Consider the following 11,356-nt stretch of genomic DNA (forward strand, 5'->3'; position numbering starts at 1 on the left):
GACGTATAGGAAACATAATGAATGGATTTCTGAAGTAGATGTGTGTATTGCTGCTACCAATATTTTAAATTGCATTCAAAGTTTCACTGTGAATAATGGTCTTGATATTCCATCGGATCACGCCCCCATAGCGGTTGCTCTGTCCCCCCCTGTGGTGGATAGGGTGTGCCTTGGTGTGCGGGCGGGTTCGCTTGGTGATCATGCAGTTTTGTATTGAAGTTGTAAGAAGAAGAAATCTCGGTTAAAACGTCCTATAAAGTTTTGTGATGTTCACATCGAAAACTTTATTGGGGACCTTTCTCGATTCGATATTCCCCAGTTTGATCCTGACATTGATACTAATGTGAGCCAAATGGCCGATATTTTGTACAGGTGTGCTAGTGCCAGTCGGTGTGCTCAGGTGACTGTGTCAGAGGATGTCACAGTGAGCAGGTGGGAGAGACTCTTAAATGATATGGATGACAGGCGTATGTGGAAAGCTATAGACTGGCGTGGGGAGTATAGAGATGATAGTGATGATTCCGACGGTAATAAAAAACCCACAGATGAGGATTTCAAAGCCTTTTTTGAGGAGGTATATAACCCACATGATGCTGAACCTATTGTACCTACTGAGTTTAATACAAATGTAACCAAACCAGTTCTTGATGATGACTTAGAATTTGATGCGGTTGTGAGAGAAATACATAGATTAAAGCAAGATAAAGCGTGTGGGCCTGATGGGATAAGACCAGGAATTATAAAGTTTTTACCAGACCAGTGGATACACTTTATATTAGCGTTGTTTAATGCAGTCTTTTCCTCTGGCTCTTATCCCACATCCTGGTATGGTCACGATATTTAAGAAACAGATCATTACCCAAGAATTACCGTTGTATAAATATAATAAATTGTTTGGCAAAGCTGTATGACATGGTGCTATCAACTCGGTTAAGTATGTGGTTTGTTCCGTATCGGGAGCAGGCAGGGAGTCAGGAGGGCCGGGGCTGCATTGAACATGTGGTGGCACTTAGACTGTTAATTGATTTGGCCCACAGGAGAAAGCATAAGTTATTTGTTTGCTTTGTCGATTTTACAGTGGCATACGACCCCGTCCCTCGCGCCAAATTGTTTCGCATGTTAGGTGAGTTGGGGTGCGGGTCGCGAACGTTAGCGGCGCTGGTGGCGATATACGGGGTTACTTTGAGCATTATTGGGACAGCCATTGTAACATCCAGGATCGGCGTCAGACAGGGGTCCCCAACATCTTGTTTATTGTTTATCATTTTTGTAAACAGCATGATTAAGTTGATAAAGTCCAATTGTGGGCCAGATGGTTTTTTACAGTGGCTTCATCTCCTTGTCCTTATGAACGATACTGTTCTTCTCTCGACAACGCGACGCGGGACGGAACATAAACTTACATTTCTGAATCAGTTCTGTGTAAATAATGGCATGGTTGTGAATAACATTAAGACCAAGTTCTTTGCAATCCATGCGTCAGTGGGCGATCGTGAGCCATTCTGCGTTGGTGATATGGTCGTGCAGTGGTGTGACAGGTATGTGTATCTGGGCAGTCTGTTCACAAGCGACGGGACCCTGTCGTCCGCCATTACCGCCCACGCACAAGCAAAAATGTGCCACATTCTGAAATTTGTGTCATTTTTGGAAAAGAATATAGACATACCATTTTATGTTAAAAAGAAAATGTTTGAAGCAGCCTTAATGTCAACCTTCCTATATGGCTGTGAGTCCTGGTTCAATGGGAACTTGAGGCCAATGGAAAAATTGTATAACTGGGGTATTAAACAGCTGCTGGGAGCTCGTATGACGGCGTGCACGGACGTTTGTTACGTGGAACTCGGGTGCCCGCCACTGAAATCTTTAGTACTAGCAAGGCAGAGGAAGCTTTTCCAGCGACTGTGGGGGGAGAGGCGCGGTATGCCTGATGACCCGTGGGTGCACGCCGTCAGGCTGACCATGGCGGCTAACACACCAACAAGTAAACACATTAAGAGTTTAATTAATAATTCTGTTGATGATGTTAAAGTCGGCATTGAATCTTTAAAGCAATCAATTTCTAACTCTACATCTTCTAGAAGGCTAATTTATAATGTGTTGAACCCTACCTTAACAGTTCACGAGATCTATAAATGTCGTGGTAAAACTAGTGAGGTACACAGAATGGCATTTAGTCGGCTGCGGGTAATCAGTCACAATCTGGCTATTGAGACGGACCGTTGGAATCGGCGTGGACGGGGACGTCTCCCGGTAGCAGAGCGGCTCTGTCCATGTGGTGCTGTGCAAACAGAGTTGCATGTACTGGAGGTGTGTCCACTGACTCAGCACATACGTACAAGATATAACTTTACTTCCTGGAGTCAAATCATTGGTGACGATGCTCAGTTGAGGAGATAGTGTATAAGGTCCTTTCCTGTTTTGGCTAGTGTGTACTATAATGTTTATCATAACCTATGTTATTTAAAGTGTATTTAATTCATTTTGTATGCTCTTATTCTAACCATGATATATCATTGGGATTTTTTTTTTCCGTAAAAAAGGTGATTGGTCAAATTGTAGTTAAGTTACTAATCAGAAGTGTAATGATTTCCATCTTTCATTAAGGCTATATAGATGCACTGATCAACCCTTTAATACTTCGCTTGTTTTGTGGACCATAATTGTTTGCTAATATCTGATGTGCTGTTTATCATGTTAAGGTTTATTGTTGCTTGAAATGTTGTATGTGTAACTGGATATTGTGGCCAATAAATACTTACTTACCTACTTACTTACTATGTGTGTGTGTGTGTGTGTGTGTGTGTGTGTGTGGCTAGGGCAGGGGTGGTGGAATGCCCTATGATTCTGTGTGTGTGTGATGTGTTAGGGCTGGGGTTTTCTTGTGTGTGTGTGTGTGTGTCTGTGTGTGTGTGTGTGTGTGTGTGTGTGTTGTGTTAGGGCTGGGGTTATCTTGTGTGTGTGTGTGTGTGTGTGTGTGTGTGTGTGTGTGTGTGTGTGTGGTTAGGGCAGGGGTGGTGGGATGCCCTATGGTTCTCAGTGTGTGTGTGTGTTGTGTTAGGGCTGGGGTTATCTTCTGTGTGTGTGTGTGTGTGTGTGTGTGTGTGTGTGTGTAGATGGATAGATAGAGAGATAGCCAGATAGACAGACAGGCTAATATACACAGATAAATGGACAGACAGACACAGATTAATGATTAGTTTGATAAATAAATACAGAGTGATGGGGAGAGAGAGAGAGAGAGAGAGAGAGAGAGAGAGAGACAGACAGAGACGGGGGGGGGGGATGGAGGCCAAGGACGAGATGGAGGGTTTGAGTGGAGACGTGTACGAGTGACGATGGTGTGAGCTGGAGGGAAGGCAGCCTGATGACTGAGGACAAGATGACATGTAGGGGCCTTGCTTGTGGCCACCCCCTTCGGGATAAAGACGTCTGACTACAGATAGCTAGATAGATAAATACATAAATAAATGGATAGATAGATAGATAAAAAATAAATGGATAGATAGACAGATAGATATAGATATATACAGATAGATAGATGTATAGACAGACAGATGGACAGACATATAGACAGATATAGATAAAAAGAAATAGATAGATACCTAGATAGTTATAAGTAGTGTATATACATGTATACATACTGACAGACAGACAGACAGACAAATAGATAGATAGATAGACAAGCAGACAGACAGGCAGACAAAGAAAGAAACGGACAGGCAGACAGAAAGCCCACCACTTACTGCTGGCATGGGCGTGGGCGTAGGAGGTGGGCGTGGCTGTGATGGTATATCCGGCCACCGCAGCGTGGGCGCAGGTGGTGGGCGGGGGCGACCACCACACCCGCACCCCACCACGCCCAGACCCACGGCACGACACTCCGGCAGGTGGACACGACGGGGCTGAAGGACCGGGGAAACATTACAATATTTTCCATTTCCATCTTAAATCCAATTACGATTTTTGCTACAGTTCTTTCACATTAACTTGATCCAGATTCTCCTCCTTAACTTATTTCTCTGTCTATCTCTCTATCTATAGCCAGAAGCCATAATTCCGTCAATGGTGGCCGTTTGACTCTGAATTAGTTGTTTTACGGGGAGAGGCACTAACCCTCCACCAACCTACTTGTTGACAAGTAGGGAACACGTATGGGTTCAGTGGCATAAAAAGACATTGCTACGGCTTTACACCCTTCCCATAACACTTCTTCGTGACTAACATAATAATTTAGTGTTAATGAAAGACACTGCTATGGCTCTGCATCCTTCACATAAGTCTTCTTCGTGACTAACAATAATATAGTGTTAATAAAAGACACTGCTAAGGCTCTACACCCTTCCCATTACACTTCTTCGTGACTAACATGACAATCTAGTTCTATTAGAACTTTGAATTCAGGATGGAAAGATGGCAATTTTAGGTCAAGTATAGTAAAAAGAGTATTGACATTACTAAGAACGTCAAGGAGGTAAATAATGTATATTAGTAGGTAAATGGGGATTTCTAGCCAATCTCTCTAATTTCCACAGTTGATTGTTTGCATCTCGAAATGAACGGACGTTGAATCTGGCTCCCTGTTAATTTGTTTTTATTTGTGAAGGGAACAATCTTACGGGTTCTGGCTTTTGGTTCCTTCTTCCTTGCATTAAGAAAAAAATCATAACTAAAAGAATGCCGAGTATAGTAAGCCTGACTGGAGGGCGGGCCTGGAGCTCTACGGATTCCATGGTACTCGTCCTAACAGCTCTCTTGCCCTTTACCTGTAGTGAGTGTCCATGAGCTAAACCAAGGCCCTCGTAAGCTGGCATAAAATACAATGCTCTCTCTTCTTTGTACAAAATATTATTTCTCCCTCCTTGTACAAAATGCTAAGAGTGACAGGCTTTAACATTCAGGTGTCCAGGTTTCTCTTCAGTATTTTGTGCAGTTTGGCCTGAAAAACTACACTCCTTTTGCTCTATCTTGGCCCAAAATTGCCATCCCTCCAACTTGAATGCTGAGTTGTAAGAAAAGATGGACACTGGATTTTTATATCAGTCACAAAGAAGTGCCATGGAAAGTGTGAAGAGCGGTAAAACTATTTCTGCCACAGAACTACGTGAAATAAGCTGTACAAGGACGAACATCTTGGCCAAGTTATAGGATTAAGTGTTCGGTCGCTCTCCAACCTCATCCTTAAGTGGAACCAGAATAGAGGAGGTAAGGTGTCTTTGGTTAGAGTGAGCTATTCTATGTGGCTCTGGAAATTCGTATCACCATTTCTTTAGCGCTTTATTCTGCATATCACGCCTCAGTATTCCCTTGCATGTTGTTGCTACAGTATGTCTATATTAAAACTACTCATATATAGTATGCAAGGGGACGCTAAGTGTAATATGCCAGATAAATCGCTAAGCAAGTGCTACATAGAATACAGCCCAGAGACTTGAACATTCGAATCAGTTCATTTTTTTATTTAGTTGTTTAGTTAATTTTTTAGTTATAATTATCACTTCCTGCTCGAAAAGTATAGAGGTGGTTGTAACTACAATAGGAGGTTTCATGACCACTTCTTGGGCGATTTATATTCCTTTTGCATTTCAGGATCCTTTTGAATATCAGTATTGCAAACAATACCTATATTAAAACGATATAGACAGCACAGAGGATTAGATCAAGGAGTAATATACAACATAAATTGGTAAGGAAGAGGTGCGACGAAGTCCCCAATGAAATCTACAGTACTGCCTAGAATCTTAAAAAGTAGCGATTTTGAAAGTGGTCTCCAATCCATTCCAAAATTGATATATACTCGGACACAGCTCACCCCCTTCCACGCCTGTCTCCACCCCCAGGCTCTGACTCCAGCATCTAATATACTATAGTTCTGGCCGCGCGCGCGCACTCATGTGTGTGTGTGTGTGTGTGTGTGTGTGTGTGTGTGTGTGTGTGTGTGTGTGTAGCCAAAACTGAACAAAGGAAACTTGGCAAGACCCCTAATTGTTCCCACTGGTTTTAAAATACGAAGAATACGTCTGGGACTGTTGCCGCTCAGCACTTGTTTGTGACTATACGAGTAACTCTAAGTGTGGGCAGGTGTGGAAGGATGAGACGTGGCCAGGTGTACAGTAGTTGTAATCTGGAGTGTACCTTGGGATGCCACTCACCGTCATGGCTGGTGGAGTCGACTATCCTTGGTGAGGACAGTGGGCCTGGTCCCGCCCTGGTGAAGGCTCGCACTGCCACCTCGTACAGCGTGGCGGGTGTCAGGCCTCTCACCTCGTACTGCTCAACGCCACCTGGTTCTGGGCAGCAGGGACCGTTTTAGAACTTGTGTACTACTACTACTGCTACTACTACTACTACTACTACTAATAATAATAATAATAATAATAATAATAACAATAATAATAATAATAATACTGTAATAATAATAATAATAATAATAACAATAATAATAATAACAATGCACCCTTTGTGAGCATGGCAGCGTCCGGATTGACTCAATCGGATACGCTTGGGTGAAGCTGCAGAATGTGATTTTTTTTTTTTTTTTTTTTTTTTTTTGGCGTATCCGGTGGAGCCAGGATTCCGGGGGCTTGACTGATGAGTGTAATGGAAGTGTGGCCTATTTGGATCGGGCAAGTTTGTGCTGTCTGGACATTGCTACTCCTCACCCTGCCCTTGGGTGGGTAAGGAGGTCCGGATGATGATGATGATGATAATAATAATAATAATAATAGTAACAACACTACTACTACTACTGCTACTACTACTTCTACAACTACTACTACTATTACTACTACTACTACTACTACTGTTCTGTACGCTCCAGCAACTGCTTTTACTATTGCTACTACAACTCTTACAACTGCTACTTTGACTACTACAACGACTGTTTTCATCATCTGGCAGATGTGGACACCTTACCATCCACTCACTCAGTGTAGAGTTACCATCAGGTGAATCTATCCTGAATGGCAAGCTAAATGATTTTTTGTAGCCCAAGAAGCCATTTTCTTTGCTGGGTGGTAACCATATAACCAAATGGACACCTGGTGGTCTAGTGGGTTATGGCTCTCCAACTAGACGTGGTCCATCCGAGGGTGGGGTTTATTGCTCTCATAATACTGCTCTACCCTCCTCTGTCTTTATTACCCGTATCCTACCTCACCCCATTCTTATGTGGGAGAGAGACCATGATGATGATGGTGATGGTTTTTCAACGCATTTACGGATTCTGAAAGCAGTTACATTCTCTGATTCCTACAATAAGTATCTTTCGGTAACATTTATTAGGTACCTGATAGGTGAGGTGAAACACATCTATGAAGTAAAATGTACCCCTCCTCCACAAACAAATATATAAATGAATAAATATATTTTAATAATTACTGTAGATCTGCAATGTAGAGCCAGGATCCGAGGGGCGTGAACGGTGTATGAATGATTATCTGTCCTTTTCGCTGGACATTTTGTTGGTACTTCTTCCTACTTTCTCTTTCCTTGTTTTATGAACTCCACCCTACCCCATCCTAACGAGGGTCAAAGAGGTCAGATGATGAACATGATGGTAATGATGATTTAGTTTGCTCGTAATTGCAGTTCCCCTCGTTATATTTTGAAGAACTGCATATATATGCAGTGACACATGTAATGTGACAGACCTGTGACTGTCCTGGTGATGTATATAATGTGTGTGGCAGACCTGTGACTGGCCTGGTGATGTATATAATGTGTGTGGCAGACCTGTGACTGGCCTGGTGATGTATATAATGTGTGTGGCAGACCTGTTACTGGCCTGGTGATGTATATAATGTGTGTGGCAGACCTGTGACTGGCCTGGTGATGTATATAATGTGTGTGGCAGACCTGTGACTGGCCTGGTGATGTATATAATGTGTGTGGCACACCTGTGACTGGCCTGGTGATGTATATAATGTGTGTGGCACACCTGTGACTGGCCTGGTGATGTATATAATGTGTCCCTGGAGGTTCTGGCGCCTGACTGCGATGGTGTAGCCTCTCAGGGTGCCGTGGGTGAGGAGGGGGTCAAGGGCGCTCCAGGTCACCAGCAGGGAGTGAGGACCCCCCGCAGCCACACGAACGTCCCGAGGCGCCCCTGAAGGTGCTGGAAGAAGAAACACATTTGAGTAGAGGCAGAATGTGACTTTCGGCCTTATTAGTAAAACAGTGAAGGCAAACGTGTCGACAAGCCATTAAATTCTGACAGTTGTTTACAGAACACCCGTGATTCTTAGACGTCATTAGCCTGCATCCCACGCTTCAGAGCACAGTCAGCTGATTTTGCTCAATCTACGCAAGTCGAGGAGTAGATGAAAATTTTACTCTAATCCGAGATGTGAAAAGATTATCCTAAGCTGAATACAACGGACTGGTGGCGGCAAGAATTAGCAATGAAACAGATTAGTGAAGAGGGCAAGAGAGGCAATCAGTTCATAATTTAGTCCCAATCTATCCCAGAACACAATCGGGAATACTCCAAGTTGCTCTTACACCCTTATCTGTATACTTGAATAAACTAAGCCGGGCCCAAGAGAGAAGCAAATATTGTCCGCCAGTCTGACAGGCAAGATAATTAAACACAGGACTCGTTTGATATTCCTACTCGCGAGGTGGACGTGTTCACCAAGGCACCATCGGCTTCTGTGTTTTCGAAATATGAGAAAAATGAAAGTGTAATTAATTTGCCGCAGTTTCACACAACAAGCGACCTATTAAGCAAAGTCTAAGGCACGTATTCTCATCGGTTAAGGAAGCTCCCTAATGCCTCCCCCTTAGCGAATTATTTTTGGATAAGACTGCCTCAATCCCATTTTTTACGTTCTTTATGCAGGGTATGGTGATACTGGAAGGATTTATGTAACTCAGAAGAGGACAGTAAGGTGTAATAAACAAAATAAATCGCTTAGGAAAAGGTGTTAGGGAATTTAACCTACGCGAATACGGGCTTAAGTTTTCCCAGTAGTGTACAGAGTGATTCCTTTGATTCTGGTAACGATTTCTACTGCAAGCGAGTATCAGCGCACCCTTATCTTGTCTAGACATGATAGCCTTCCAGTCCTAACCTAATGCCTTATCAAAGTCCTATCACACCTCATTCCTACCCTAGTGTTGGTATTCTGGGTTGGTAAAGTGGTTGGTAATTTGCTGTGACAATAAAATGCTTAGCTCGAATTGTAAGCCAGGACACTGTGTCAGACTATGTACTGTAAATACTGTATAGCTTTCTTGGTCAAAAAGCCTTGTATTCCAATTCTTGTTCTTATGGCGCCTGGTGGTTTAGTGGGTAATTAAGGCGCTCCAGTCGGATTGAGCTTGTGCAGGTTTATATCCAAGGGGAGGTTGGGATTTATTGATTACGTGATGCCACTCAGGGATGAGTGAGGCTGGTCACTCTCACTTAAATGTCAGGGCCAACTTGCCTAGCCCCAGGCTCCTAGGCTTCTCATGAGGCAACACAGGAATGGATGACGAATGAATGAATGAATGACTGTTCTTATTATTCCTACTGCGGCACAGTGACGGTCCATTTTTGCAATGATGCTAACCTTCCTCGGTGGTGTTACGATGCAGGTGGGTGAGGTCTGCAAGAGGGCTTCCAGGTAAACAGGCGCCACACCACTACACAGTACTCAGAGTAACGAGTGAGTAAAACCCTGCACCAGCTCTCCTTGTTAGTGTTAAGATGCGTGTGGGTGATGACTTTGAGACGCCCAGGTCATTGTTATATATATTAACCCCTTAAATCCATGTGCAGTCCTTTATAACTTCCCATGTAGGTGCCTTACGATTTTTTTTTTTAAATTTTAGAAAGGGCTGTCATACTGAAGGTTTTTTTTTTATCAAGCCTTCCTCGAGCCCATGCGATTCCAATAATCTATCCCACGCTGAATAAACTAGTCAGGAAATGGCAAGAAAAAATAAGAAGGACATCCTCTGGCCCAGGGGGGGTAAGAAGGAGGGATTACGTGTTTCTAGGCAATCAGAACAAACCCTAGGGTACGGACTGCCACTACATACTGCTAACATAGGAACAGTGAGGGAAATTCTAAGCTGCCTAGGTCGTGGTGAAGATGCGTATGGGTGATGGCTGTGAGAGGGTTTCCAGACGATAAATAGGTGAATAGACAGAGGATGGAGAGTGAGAGACTAAAGAGGAGAGTGTATGTGAGTGAGATGGAGGGGGTAGAGGGAGGGGGAGGCCGAGGATGAGATGGAGGGATGGAGTGGAGAAGTATATGAGAAAGGGGGTGTGAGCTGGGAGAAGGGCAGTGGAATGGCGGGGAACAGGGCGACATGGAGGCGATTTGTTTGTGGCCACCCCTTACGGGATTAAGGCGTCTGACAAGAGATAGATAGACAGAATAAATAAATAAATACAAGACGAATGAACCGCTTCCACTGTATACGAATAAAAAAATAATATACCCCTATTACATTAACTTGGCCCAGATTTTCGTCATTCTTTGGACCATTTCATGTAGCTCAGTGGCAGGAAAAGACAGTACTGCAGCTCTACATCCTTTCTATAGCACTTCTTCGTGACTAGCAGCCTGTTTTTAATGTTACTCAATTGTTGTAACTCAGCAGTCGAGATGGAGAGATGGTGATTTTTAGGCCAAGTCAGAGTAAAATGGGTATAGTAAAATCCTGCACTAATTTTCTCTTTGGTGGCGAGGAAGGTGCGCGTGGGTGATGACTGTGAGAGAGTTAAAGGAAAAAAATGACAATGAAAATGACTGCGGCCTGGAATTGTGGTGTCTGAATGGGAAGGGATAAGTCAAATGATCCTCTCACCTTCCTCTGTGGTGGTGAAGATCCGCGTGGGTGATGACTGAGTGAGTTAGAGGAAAAGAAAATGACTAAAAATGAATACGCTCTGGAACTGTATACTGTCTGACTGGGAAGGGATGTCAGATGATGGCCTCACCTTCCTCTGTGGTGGTGAAGATCCGTGTGGGTGATGGCTGTGATACTCCGAGGTCGTTGTGTGCCATTAGTCTGACCATATAGGTGTGGTGTGGGGCCAGGCCTGTCAGTACGTGGGATGCCGTCCACTGCCCTACACTCACATTGCGACTGTGGCCAGACCAGGACTCCCTCCTTCACCCCTGCAGCATGGGGCGGCAAACATAGTACTTACTCAACACGTTAAACATAGCATAGCATAGCATAACATAAGATTACATAGCATACACCTACCCTTACCTTCATACTCAAAACAACCCATCCTTATCCTTACACTCAGAACGACCCCTCATACCCTTATACTGTATGGTGACCGCGGCGGGCTGGGGCAGAGTCCATGACACCACCGCTGACCTGCTGGTGACCTCGCTGACCGTCACGC

At 43.9% G+C, this 11,356-nt stretch overlaps 1 pseudogene; it reads right to left on the bottom strand.

Moving 5' to 3' along the window:
• LOC145413498 (cell adhesion molecule Dscam1-like) overlaps positions 1 to 11,356 on the bottom strand; it is a 60,426-nt pseudogene that overhangs the window by 44,221 nt on the left and 4,849 nt on the right.

The sequence above is a fragment of the Coenobita brevimanus genome, chromosome 12 (genome assembly GCF_032717465.1).
Source record: "Coenobita brevimanus isolate Jiangsu-jjx chromosome 12, ASM3271746v2, whole genome shotgun sequence".
NCBI classification, from domain to species: domain Eukaryota; kingdom Metazoa; phylum Arthropoda; class Malacostraca; order Decapoda; family Coenobitidae; genus Coenobita; species Coenobita brevimanus.